General features: G+C 46.0%; 1 pseudogene; it reads right to left on the bottom strand.

Annotated features, from left to right (window-relative positions):
* Positions 1-426: 426 nt before the first annotated feature.
* LOC110203379 (polyadenylate-binding protein 1 pseudogene) lies at positions 427-2,809 on the bottom strand (annotated as a pseudogene).
* Positions 2,810-12,898: the final 10,089 nt, after the last annotated feature.

The raw sequence follows: 12,898 nt of genomic DNA, 5'->3' as shown, positions 1-12,898 counted from the left end.
TATTAAGTAAACTGGGAGGCAGCCAAATGAGGTGGTTAATTGGCTGCAGGGCCAGGAAGCCTCCGAGTTCAAGTGCTGCCTCTAATGTCCTGGCATTGAAACTCTGGGCAAGTCACTTTAACTCTTTGTGTGCTGGCAGTCTCTAAGTCTTAAGAGAGGGTTCCCTTATCTAGGAGATAACTTACAGAAAAATCACAGAGCCCAATCTCAGTCCCTATCCACTTAGATTACAGTAATCCTGGGCATTAGTCCTAAAATCAATCTTTTATTGCAATAAAAGTAATCTTTTACTTCCTCTTTACTAGGATAAAAGTAATCTAAGAACACTGAGCTTAAATATAACTGGCCCTGGTTTAGGTAGTCCACACCAAAAAAGGCTTTGCTTTTTTTTTTTTTATTTCACATTTGCAAATTTTTTTTGCAACACTGAAGTTTTTTCACATTGGCATACTTTTATTTGCTGAGACAATTGCTCCCACTTTGTGATCTCTTGTGGATGTTATGTTGTCTTTTTAAATTGGTGCTATGCCCGGGGCACTGGTACCTTCTTTCTGGGTAACTTCTTCAGCTTTGTGAGCCTGTAGGACTGCCACAGCTTCATTGACCTTGCATCGGAGAGATGTGGGAGATTCAAGCAGGTGAAAAAGTTCCAAGTTGTCAGTCTCCAATAGCATGCCCATGATTTTACCAGCTAGAGTAGGATGTATGTCTTGAATGAGTGGGTATAGCCTTTCCCCCAATATCTGTTTTTGCTTTTGAGGAAGGGAAGATGCGCTTAGCATAGAAGCTGGTAAAGCTTCTTGCCCTGGTATGTGCACAACTGGCTGACAGGTCATTGTGGGAAAAAGTTGCCGAGGATTACGGAAATGAGTAGCATGTTTATATTGTTGAACTGCACGCACAGTTGGAATAAATGTAGTTCCTGCAGGACACAGAGGTCCCAACGGCTGTGATAGGGAGGTAACCCTCGGAGTTGCCACCATTTTGGGAGTCTGTGAAGTTGTCTGTAGAGGACTGAAGGCTGGTCTAGGAATCATTGGGCAGATAGCCCCGGTTACAGTCTGGAAGGAATGAGGTCTGGTACTCTGAGTAGGCCAATGAGGGCTTGATCCCCACTGAGCAAGTTGCTTGGCAGCATAGTACGCTGCCTGGCTCTGGCTTTGTGGAACAGGTGTCAAGAAGTAATGGGAAGGAGCTCCCGGCTGGTGTGGATTGAGCATGGGGCTGGGTATGGATCTGACATGAGCTGTTCTCTGGATGTATTGATTTGAAAGGTGAATCCTGTGCTCCTCTTTTCGTTGGGCTAAAGCGACATACAATGGCTTATTTGATAAAAGTCTACCATTCATTTCTGTGATGGCTTTGGTGGCTTCTTCTGGAGAGAAAAACAGACAAAGCCAAATCCTCTGCTGTAGCCATTCTCCATCATAACCTTAGCACTAGTGATTGTTCCAAAAGCTGAAAACTCTTTTTTTAGACGTCTGTCATCAATGTTATCGTCAAGGTTTTTTATATATAGGTTAACACCCTGATATTTGATGATCCTATCATACTTCATTTGTTCAAAACGGCGCTTGAGTATTGTCTGTCTCTCTCTTTTTTTCTGGGCTTGGCCAACATAAATTTGCTTTCCATTGACCTCCTTGCCATTCATTTCATCTACAGCTCTCTGGGCATCTTCATGTTTCTGGAAACACACGAATCCAAAACCTTTGGATCTTCCATAATGATCTGTGATCACTTTTACACTCAAAGCATGTCCAAACTTTCTAAATAGTTCAGCAAGCCTGTTATCATCCATATCTTCTCCAAAGTTCTTGATGTAAACATTGGTGAAGTTTCTGGCTTTAGCTCCAGTTCAGATTCCCGTTCTTTGTGGGATTTAAAGTGCCCAACAAACAGTTTGAGACCATTCAGAAGTCTCCCATTCATTTTCTCAATAGCTCTTTTGGCAGACTCTTGGGATTCAAAGTGGACAAAGCCATGGCCCTTAGAGCCATTATCATCAGTGACCACCTTGCAGGAGAGGATGGTGCCGAAGGTGGAGAAGGCTTCATACAGCCCCTTGTCATCAATGGACTTCTCCAAGTTTTTGATGAAAATGTTACCCACACTACTTTTACGCCGGGAAGGGTCACGCTGGGACCACATGATACGGACAGGCTTACCTTTGATCATGTCCAAATTCATGGTGTCCAGCGCCCTTTCTGCATCAGCCAGCTGCTGGAAGTTCACGTAGGCATAGCCAAGGGAGCGGCTAGTGATTATGTCCCGGCACACTCGAATAGACACAATGGGACCAACTGGGCTGAATTTCTCATACAGCATGGCTTCCGTCACGTCGTGGTGGAGGTTGCCCACATACAGTGATGCCATTGAGTAGTTGGGACCGCTTGGCACGCTTTGGACACGAGGGATCTCACCCCGGCCCATTCTGGTGCCCACCTCCTGGGGAAGAGAGGCTGCCATCTGGCCACTAGCGAAGGCCAAAGAAGGGAGTGGGGCTACCCAGAAGTCTCCACGGCGTCGACAGCGTCGTTGTCTGCGGCATCGGCGGTGGCCGGCTCAGTCTCTGGGGCTCCTGGCACTCCAGACCCAGGCCTGGCTGGAGAGGGAGTGGTGAGGATGGGGTGTTCCGAGGGACAGACGTCCTGAGCGGTGGCAGACGTGACAGCCGTCACCGAGATCCGCGCGTGGCAAGGCTGCAGCGGCCTGTCGGTCCTTGGGCAACTGGGCGGGTGGGTGCGTGCCAAGGGCGGGGCGGGGGCGCGGGGACAGGGACGGGAGCAGGGAAGGGGCTGTTGCTTTGGGCAAGCCCAGGACGGGAAAGACACTGTGAGCCCAGGGAGGGGCTTAATAAAGGGGTCAGTGGAGAGCGCGTCATAAAGAGGGGAGGGGCCACGTCACAAAGGCCTCAGCTTGCCGTTGCCAAGACAGCGGCGCATCGACGGTGGTCACCAGGCTAGTTTGCCCTCTGCTCAACCGCCCAAAGGTTTATTAGTGAGTCTGTGTCTTCTCTCTGGTTGGGTTATGTTCTCTGTGTTATTGTATGAAGGCCCTAACAGGGGTGGGGAAACCTGCGGCCTCGAGGCCACATGTGGCCTTCTAGGTCCTCAGGTGCAACCTTTGGACTGAGTCCAAGTTTTACAGAACAAATCCTTTTATTAAGGGGATTTGTTCTATGAAGTTTGGCTTCAGTCAAAGGGCCACACCCGAGGACCTAAAGGACCACATGTGGCCTCGAGGCCTCAGGTTCCCCACCCCTTGGGGACCATAGAGCTAGTGCTGAAAGGAACTTCAGAGGCCATCCAGTCCAATTTCTCATTTTACAGATGAGGAAATTGACATCTAGGGAGGGGGAAGTAGTGGCTTGTCCAAGATTGCAATAGGATTCAAAGTCTACTGCTGGAAAGGGCCTTTTGGGTCATGTAGTTCAACACCCCTCCCCCACCCCCCTCATTTTACAGAGGAGGGAACTGAGACCCAGGGTGGTAGAGTGGCTTGTCCATAGTTATACAGGGTCTTTCAGTTGTCTTTGTATTTCTCAGACTTGTCTTTACACTAAAGTACCACAATTCATTTAACTGTTCCTCTTTTGTTGGACTTTGAGGTTACCTCTAGTATTTGGCGACTGAATAATGACACTATAAAGATCTTTGAACAAATCGCTCCTAGGAGAAAAAAAATAAAAACACTTTCAGAGTAGATTTCCAACAATGAAATTATGAAGTCAAAGTTCTTTTCGTAATGTATTTCATTCTGCCAAATTGTCCTCCAAAAACATTTTAAAAGTTTGAAATTTCACCATCAGTGACTGATTGTGTACCCCTTTCTCCACAACTCTGCCAACATTGAGTTTCATTGCTTTCAATGTTTTAGCCAATTTGATGAGTGTATGTGTGTGTTGCTCAGTGGTTTTAATATGAATTTCCTTGATTATTAGTGAGGTTGAACATTTTCTGTAGCTTTGTTGAAAAAATACCTTTTCGTTACCTTTGGTCATTTATCTATTGTGTACTGAGAGCAACTTTTCACCGGTTCTTTATTTTAGATTTCAAGCTTTTATCGGTCACATTTACCATCTATTTTCCTCAATCTATCTTTTCTTTTAATTATCTTGTTTGTTTTACTGACATTTCTTATTTAATATCGTCAAATACATCTGCCTTATCCCTTATAATTCATGCTATTTGTTGAATAGAAAAAAAGCTCCTTTTCACAATTGAGATAGATACATGATTCCACTTTTTTCTGTCTTTTTAATGGTTATGTTTTATGTTAAGGTCTGTCATTCAGATGGAATTCACTGAAGTATATGGTATGAGATGTGGGTCTAAATCCATTTCCTGCCAAATTGCCAGCTAATTTTCCCAAGTATGTTTGTTAAAAAATGGATTCTTTGCCTGGTTTTTATTTTCTATAGGTTTATCAAACCCTAATCTTTTGGATACATTTAGTTAGAATCTGATTTATCTCTTCTGTTCCCTCAATCGATTTCTTCCTTTGCCTCATACCAGATAGTTTTGATATGATAAGTGTTTTATAACTGTGTTTTGAAGTCTAGGAATGTAAGACCACATTCACAGAGATAGTCATATAACACACACACACACACACACACACACACACACACCCACACACACACACACACACGTGGTTTCAGTTTCTCCTTCTGCAAACCAAGATAAGTCACCATACTTTTCACCAAATAAAATAAAAACAGAGCCATTTATTTTGTTCAAAACCATAAGGTTTCTTTCTACCTTTTTTCCTCAGTGTGCCCTGCTTAATATTTTTGCCTGTTTGCTTTTCAGAATAACAAAATCTAAAACTGCTTGACAAGGATGGAAAGGGTAAGACTTCTGGTGAGTACTGCTCACTCATGGATGGCAAAGCAGAACGTTTCTGTCTCTTGGGCCCCTATTGGCTGCTTCACTTAGTTTTCTATTTATACATGTCCTGATTCTTGATTTAATCAGTGGGGAACTCCCCGCCTGAGTTCCTGAGAGGTCAAGTGATTTGCCCAGGGTCCCCAAACTAGGATGTCCTAGCCACACTCCTGGACAGCACTGGGACACTGACCACTCTGCTTTCCTTGATTCTACCAAATAGGCCATAGATAGAAACTTCAACAGGTTAGCCCCCTGGGACTTGCATTGATAAATCTGAGGTCTGGCCGCCTTCAGGAAAAGGTGGCAGACCCATTTGGTTCCTAAGACTAAACTATCAACAGTGATTTGGAACCCACTGTGAATCTAGTTAGTTTTCCTGCTCCTCTCCCAGACAGCATGGACATGGATCATCTCTCTTTTCTAGCTGGATGAAGCCACTAAGTTTGAGGTCATATAGATTGTAGTCAGGTCTTTCCTTGAATCCAGGTCTCTGGGCACCTAGTTTAAATATGTAAATATTAAATTTATATTTATTTATTTTTGAAATTTATTAATTTATAATTAAATTTAAAATAAAATTTAAAATTAAATTAAATTAAATTAAAAAAATAAAATATTTAATGAACAATACAGGGAAGATGGAAAGAGTCCCAGACATAGAGTTGAAAGATCTGTGTCCAAAAGTCCTGGCCCTTTCATTCAACTACTTCTGGGACCTGAGATAGCTCCCCTGCCTTCTCTGAGCCTCACCTTCCTCCTTTGTAAAATGAAGAGGGTTGGCCAGACCTGATGACTTCAGGCCTCTTCCTGCTCTGACAGTTTCTATTCCTCCTGTTAGTGCCTAGCTCTGCACTCAGAACTCTGGCGGATCTCTCAAAGGGCCCCTCTGGCTGGCTCAATCTCTGATCCCATAATGGAGAAGTCAGGGTGACAAGGCCCTGCCTTTGAGAAGCTGCTGAGGGGGTTAATGGAAAGCAAGACATACATAGACTTGAGCAGCTTCTGAGCCCTGGCTTCGGAAGTAACCACAGCCCCTGTTTCTCTAGAATGTCCAACTTCAAAGGATTCTTTTCTCCCAGTAATTCGGGGTAGGGGAGGGAATAGTGTTGAGAGGCTGAGAGTAGGAGTGTTATCCCTACTTCTCAGATGAGGAAACAAGATTCTGAGAAGCAGTGACCTGCCCATACTCATACAGCTAAGGAAGTGTTCATGGCAGGATTCTAACCCAGCTCTGCCCAGTTGGAAGTCCAGCATGCCATGCTGCCTTCTCTCTGCAATCTATCCATCCTTTGCCCAGATGTCAAAAGAAACTTTCTAAAGCATAGTTTTAACCCAAGTCACTCCCTACTCCAAAACCTTCTGTCTTACAGCAGCCTTGGGATCAGAAGACTTGGGTTCAAATCTGGTCTCTGATACTGCCTCTGTGACCCTAAAGAAATCACTTTTTCTCTCTAGGCCTCAGTTTCTCCATCTGTCAAGTGAGGGGGGTTGGACCGGGTGGCCTCTGAGGGCCCTTCTAGCTCCAAATTTATCATCCCATGTGTGCCCTGGGCAAATAGCTTTATCTCCTGGGTCTTTGTTTCCATCTCTATAAATGAAAAGTTGGCTTCCAGTTTTAAATCTGGACTATTATGATGCCATTATCTCTTGAATTAAGCTATGAGAGGTGTCTCCCTCAGTTGTGAGGAGTCTGCGGAGAAGTATTTGCATCTCCTTGTCTTTGTATCCTCCATCCTAGCTTACAGGGTTGCTCGGTGGTGCTGAGTGCCCATCAAATCCCAAGGGATTTCCTGATGCAGGCCCTCCCCCAGCCCCCTGTAGAGCCTAGAGACAGATGAGCTGAATACACAAGAGCTATCCCATTAACATCAAATCATTCTTTGTTGACAGCCCCCCTTTTTTTCCTTTCAGAGGAATGAACTGGGCTCTTTTCAAAATGGAGCCCTTCTGAGACTGCAGTCTCTGACACCTCTCCCTTGTCTCCTCTGGTGCTGAGGAAAGGTGTTCAAACCCCACATATTCCTTTGGAAGATACACTGGTTGTCATGGCAAACTTGGATAATTGGCCTCTTCTAGCTGATGTTTTGTCAGCTTCCTGCCCCACTGAGGATTTCAAATAGCATTTCTCTGCTTCTCAAAGAACACGTTTGGGGTGAGGCAGCTGCTTCAGTAGAACTTGGGCCAGGTTGGAGAGAGTCCTATCTGACACCAAAATATTTTGCCCTCGGTGGTTTGGACATGTTGCACTCCATTTCTGCTCTGCTTCTGTTGGCAGTCTCCTCTGCCTGGCAGGTTACTGAGGGCTGATCTTTTTGAAGTGGATTTTTAAGAATCTGCCAGTCTTTGAAGGTTACTAGGGGGATGGCTGTGTCCAGTGACTGTTCAGAAAAGATGTCCATGTAAACATGGCCACCCCATATAGGGGTCTTTGCTGGCCACTGGAGCAGCTAGTTTGGGCGCAGCACTTTTTGGTGGCCTTTATATCATTACCACATAAGAGGGGGGCTTCGATGACATGATTTCCAAGTTGTCTTCTAGTTCCTGATCCCTCAGTCCTCTCGGTTGGGCCTTTCCCTTCGCCTTGTTGGTGTCAATGTGTGGCGACACCTCAATCACTGCCAACACTGAGTCTGAGGCCTCATTTATAGAATGGGGTGATATAGAATATAGAATGGGGGAGGGAGATAGACTTCATGTAGGTGGTACTTTTGCCTAGGTGTTCCGTTGGGGATGACGATGATGATCATGATGATGATGATGGTGATGGTGATAACTAACATTCATGTAACACTTTGTGGTTTACAAAGTGCCTTGTATCTGTTATGTCATCTGATGTACACAATAAACTGTGACATAGGCAGAGTTTTCAGGTCACAGATCAGGTCACTGAGGCCTAGAGGGGTCACATAGTAACAATAAGAAGCAGAGCTAGGTTTGCTACCCAGTCCTTGTGCTTTCTACTCCACTACACACTTCCAGAGCACAATGATGAGTCTTAACTCTGTTGGAATGCAGGGACTTGGCCATGGTACTGAACCAAGAGGACTCCATAGAGCAAGAATTCATAACCTCATACTCTGGACCTCTTTGACAGCCTGGGGACCCCTTCTCAGAATCATGGTGTAAAATGTATAAAACAAAATGCATAGGGTCAAAAAAGCAACATGTTATATTGAAAATACAGTTATCAAGATATATGCTTTTTTGTTTTGTTTTTGTTTTTGCTTTTAGGCAATTGGGGTTAAGTGACTTGCCCAGGGTCACACAGCTAGTAAGTGTCAAGTGTTTAGTCTGAGGTCGGATTTGAACTCAGGGCCGGGGCTCTATGCACTGTGCCACCTAGCTGCCCCAAGATATATGCTTTTAAACAACAAGTTCATAAACCTCAAGCTAAGACCCCTTGTCATAGAATCAGTCCCTCCCAGTTGAACGCAAGACCTGAGGAAGATGTAATGAAATAAGTCCTTTTGAAGAGAAACAATGATTTAGAGGGGACTTATCCTATTAGATGAGCATTATTTCTTTCAAATAAGCTTGTGGCCAGATCATAGAGTGCCAGTATATTTCACAGGTGGGAGAACTGAGGAGAAGAACGTCATTGAGTGAAGGTATTGAATTTGCCCCTTTTTGAAAACATTTCTCAGATGCCAAAGTTTACTTCCCTGCCTTAGTAAAGGGAATCTAGTGCCAATCGGTGTATCTTTGCTGCCTGGGGCTTCTCAGGTCCAGTTCTCTAACCCTCTAAGACCTCTTCCAGTTCTAAATCTTTTAATGCTGATAGCCTGTGAGTATTGCTGCTCAAGGCTGGAGATAAGAGATATACAGAGGTAAAGAAGTGTAGCACTCTCCCTCCTTCACTATTCCACTCTCCTTGTCACTGGGTTCTATTTTCTAAAGGTGGATTACAGAAAAAAAATTCCATCTAATAGGCTCCTGATTACTTGGGATTGGGTTAATTGAGGTTTGACCATACCTATTTCTTCCCTCTGAGAGACTGTGACCCTCTTTGGGTACAGTTAGCTCAGTACTTTCTCAAGGTAAGCTGCAAGTGGTTAATTAATCACATATCCCAGAAGCTCATTCCTGAGTTAATTATGGAGCCTTGGAATATTTATAGCTTAAAGAAAGTTGGTATACCAATGCAGAGGCCTGAGATAAGCCCCCCTCCAGGTCAAGGTGCCCCTAGATTCCATACAAATGCAACTTCTTCTGAGAATTTCATTGAGTCAATCCCTGGCTCCTTCAAAAAAAAAAATCCAACCCAACTCAAACCAACAACCCACAGCCAATCCTTGGTGGATGGGATTGTTTGATGCCTTGTTTGAGATGCCTTTCCTTATTCAAGACTCAGAAATCACTTTGCTCCCCTTCCTGCTGGATGGAGGAGCATACTTGCCCCTACATGCTACCAGAAAAGCAGAGCTATAGATGGAATTCAACATCCTGGGGTTATTTCTTACTGAAATTTGCACTAACTTTTTCTCAAGGCAGAGAGTGTGGGTCAGGGTAGCTGTGAGAGAGGGGTTGCTTACCCAGGGCAGATTCTGACCCCTCCAGGGCTTGGTCCTAGAGCCTGACCTGCTACCATCACTGTTACCTCTGTCAGCAGCCCAGTGAGTGTCCTCACTACCTCTTGCATATTGTTGGCTTGTTCTCATTTCAGTGTTTTTGCTCCTCGAATCCCCCCAACTATTTAGATTGGGTGGCATTACCCAAGAGTAGAAGCTCACGTACAAGAAGCTACCCTAGGGCAGATCATCTGCCCCAGTACGTTCATTTTCCAGCAGGAGAAGTGGAAGCCTAGAGAGGTCAAGTGGCTTGCCTCAGGTCACTCGGGGAATGACTAGCAGAGTTCTTTGATTCCAGATCAAACTCTTTCTCCTCCCCCATGGTTTCAGGGACCCTGGTTTCCTTCTTTTTACCTCGCAGCAAAGGCAGACACCATGGGTTTGAATCCCACCTCTGCCACCGTGGGTGACGCACTTCCCCACGTTGGGTCTGCTTTTTCATCTATAGAATGAGAGGGTCGAGCTACATGACCTCAGGGGTCCCTCCAAGCTCTTGATCTAGGATCTCAGGTGAGAATTTGGGCAAGATCCTGATTTTAGAGCTGGAAGGGTTCTCAGAGGCCATCTGGGCCAAACTTCTCATGTTACAGATATGGAGACTGAAGTCTGGGAAGGTGAAGTGACTTGCTCAAGGTCACCCAGGTATTGACAGCTGGGATTCAAATATCTCCAGGAGGGGGTGGTGATGTCACTGGAGATAAAAGTGCTATAGCAACAGAGAGGATCTGTTTTTTTTTTTTTACTGTGTGTTCCCTTCTAACTTGATTTAAATCTAAGGATTAGACGTGCCATTTGCATTCTGGTGTCTTCGCCCCCGTCTCCCTCCAGCTCTCCATACCCAGGAGGTAGCTGTTGACGCCAGGAACAGCCTCTTCAGCCCAAGACCTCCAGAGGCTGCATCTCTGACTCCGCAGTATTGGAGGTAGGAACATCCCGCCTCCCTCCCCCTGCCAGTCCTCAGAGCCCCACCCAGCCTACTGCGGCATGCCCAACCCAGGCAATTTCACGCATTCCATTGGTGGTGGTGGATGGAATGGGGTGGAGGGAGGAGGGATGTTGCTGTTGAATAACCCAAGACTGCCTCCCATTTGGTGCATCCTAGGGCTCTCGCATCTCCTTTACTTTGGTGAGAGGGTGGGTGGGCTTTTGCTTCGTCAGCCCCAGCCCCCGTTTCTGGGGACGTCATTTGGAGCCCTGCAGTGAATGAGCAGCGTTCAGCTGCTCGCTGGCTCGCAGGCACAAGCTTCCTTTGCAGACTTCCTTTGGCTACCATGGGGTGGCAGCAACATCCATACTAACGTCAGCTTTCAGCCCGGCTGCTTGTTTTTCAGCTCTTAGGTGGTTAAAGATTCTATGGAAGGAGAAAAATCAATTACAGGAGAAGAGTGGAGATTACGCAAGCTGTTCCTAGGCACTGCGGTATAACAGGAGCGGAGACGATGCGAAATGACCAAGCAGAAGAGTGTCGCAGGAGAAACCGGCACGGAACCGCCTTCGTTCCAATGGCCGCGGAGCTGCCTCGCTTCTAACGCCTTCAGCCTGCCACCCAACGCCTGGATGGACCCCAGCCCAAGACGCACAGAGCCTCTGCGGCGGAATTTTCTGCCCCGCTGATTAGAGGTCACCCAGGAAGGAGATGTAGAAAAGTGCATCATCCTGGCTGACTTCTGCTCAGCGGGGGGCAGCATGACACCGTGCGAAGGAAGCTGAAGCTGGGGTCCGAAGACCTGGATTCGAATTCTGCAAGTCACCTCCCCTTCCAAGGCCTCACAGGCCTGAACTCTGTGGAAGGGTTTGCTCAAGGGAGTCCCTGACCAATTTGATGAGCTCCCCAAGATCATAAGGTGTGAGTTTTGTGTTTGGGGGGGAAGTATCCGAGGGCCACCTCCCCATGGCCAGTGTGCTCTGTTCTAGACTCCTTTATAGTTTGTGTATAAGGCTATGGGTTTCCGTTTTGAATTCTGTAACTGCAAATGTTGTCCTTGTGCTGAGGAATGTAAATGAATCAATATTGTTTGCTATGCAATGTGTGCATACGTTTATACCTAAGTATACGGATGCATAAAGGCCTTTATCACCTTGTAATGGCTTAGATTGTTACAACAGCCTGCTCACTGGTCTCACTGCCTCCAGTCTCTCTCCTCTGCAGCCTATCCTGTATATTGCTTCCAAGGTGATTTTCCTCGCTTAGGTTGGACCGTGTCACTCCCCTCCTCCATAAACTCTGCTGGCTCCCTATTGCTTCTAGGACCACACTGAAGCTCCTCTGCCTTTTAAAGCCCCTGCAAACCTCTCTCCAAGCTCCCTTCTCAGCTTCATAGTACATCACTCCCCCTCCCACACCCTGCAGTCCTACCTAACTGGTAACACTCCACCTGTCAAGTCTGTGCTTTCCCCCTGGCTGGCCCCCCATGCCTGGAATGCATTACTTGCTCCCCCTGCTCTTTCCTCGGCTTCAGCACCCCTTTGTACAGAAATAAAGCCTTTCCTGAGCCCTCTTTCCCTAATTACCAAGATGTATTTAACACCTTTGTATGTATTCTCTTTATATTTATTCTGTAAACACTTATCTATGTCCTCCTTGTTTGCTCCATTAGAATGTAAGCTTCTTTTGAGTAGGAATTATTCAGTCTTTGTACTGTATCCACAATGGGCTCACTGTTAATAAGCACTGAAATGATTGATTGATTTGTGTATTAGAGGTTTATGCCCTCCCACCTGTGAAATCCTAGTTTCCATTTCATGGGTAGAACCCCAAGGAGGGGAAAAGACGTAAACATCCCAATGAGGTCTCTGATTCCTTATGGGAGAGAAAGACCCAAGGCCATCCTCCTGGCACTAGACAAATAAGTTGGCATCTGTCCTGTAAGTGTTAATGGTCCCTTGCTTTTTGCTCTCATCCCTACAACCAGCTGAGAAGATTTACCCCCTTTTTTTCCCAATAACTTCATAGGCAAAATGGCTACCTGGTCCCCAGTGGCCCCGTAATGCCTGGTTTCCTAGATAAGACTCTCCATACCCCCCTGTTAGCCAACCTTAAATAAATCAGGAAGTGTGCCACTCATCCCCTCATCCCCCTCAACAATTTACTGCATCCAAAGATCCCCAAACGTAAATCTGGAAGCCAAAGTAGCAGATAAAGCCTCGTTCCCCTCCAACCACCATCTTGGGGCCCCTGAAAAGGAGGGAGCTTCTTGAACGTACATCAGATATGGGGCTTTTCCTGCAAAAAAGAGAAGGCCGGAAGCCATCTTGGATGCTACCAGATGGCTGCGAGCAGCTGGACACAGATTTGGAGGCCTGCAGTATCCCCCTCCTGGCTCCAGGTGGCTATAAAGAATAACCTTTAATAAATCTTCACCAGATAGATGTCTTATGCATGTGTCTCCTTTTCCCCTTCCCTGAGGTGGGAGCTTTGGTTACCACCGTCATTCATTT

This window comes from Phascolarctos cinereus, unplaced genomic scaffold (assembly GCF_003287225.1).
Source record: "Phascolarctos cinereus isolate Bilbo 61053 unplaced genomic scaffold, phaCin_HiC Scaffold_8;HRSCAF=390, whole genome shotgun sequence".
NCBI classification, from domain to species: Eukaryota; Metazoa; Chordata; class Mammalia; order Diprotodontia; family Phascolarctidae; genus Phascolarctos; species Phascolarctos cinereus.
The sequence above is the reverse complement of the archived record's forward strand: the minus strand, read 5'-3'. Positions and strand labels throughout refer to the sequence as shown.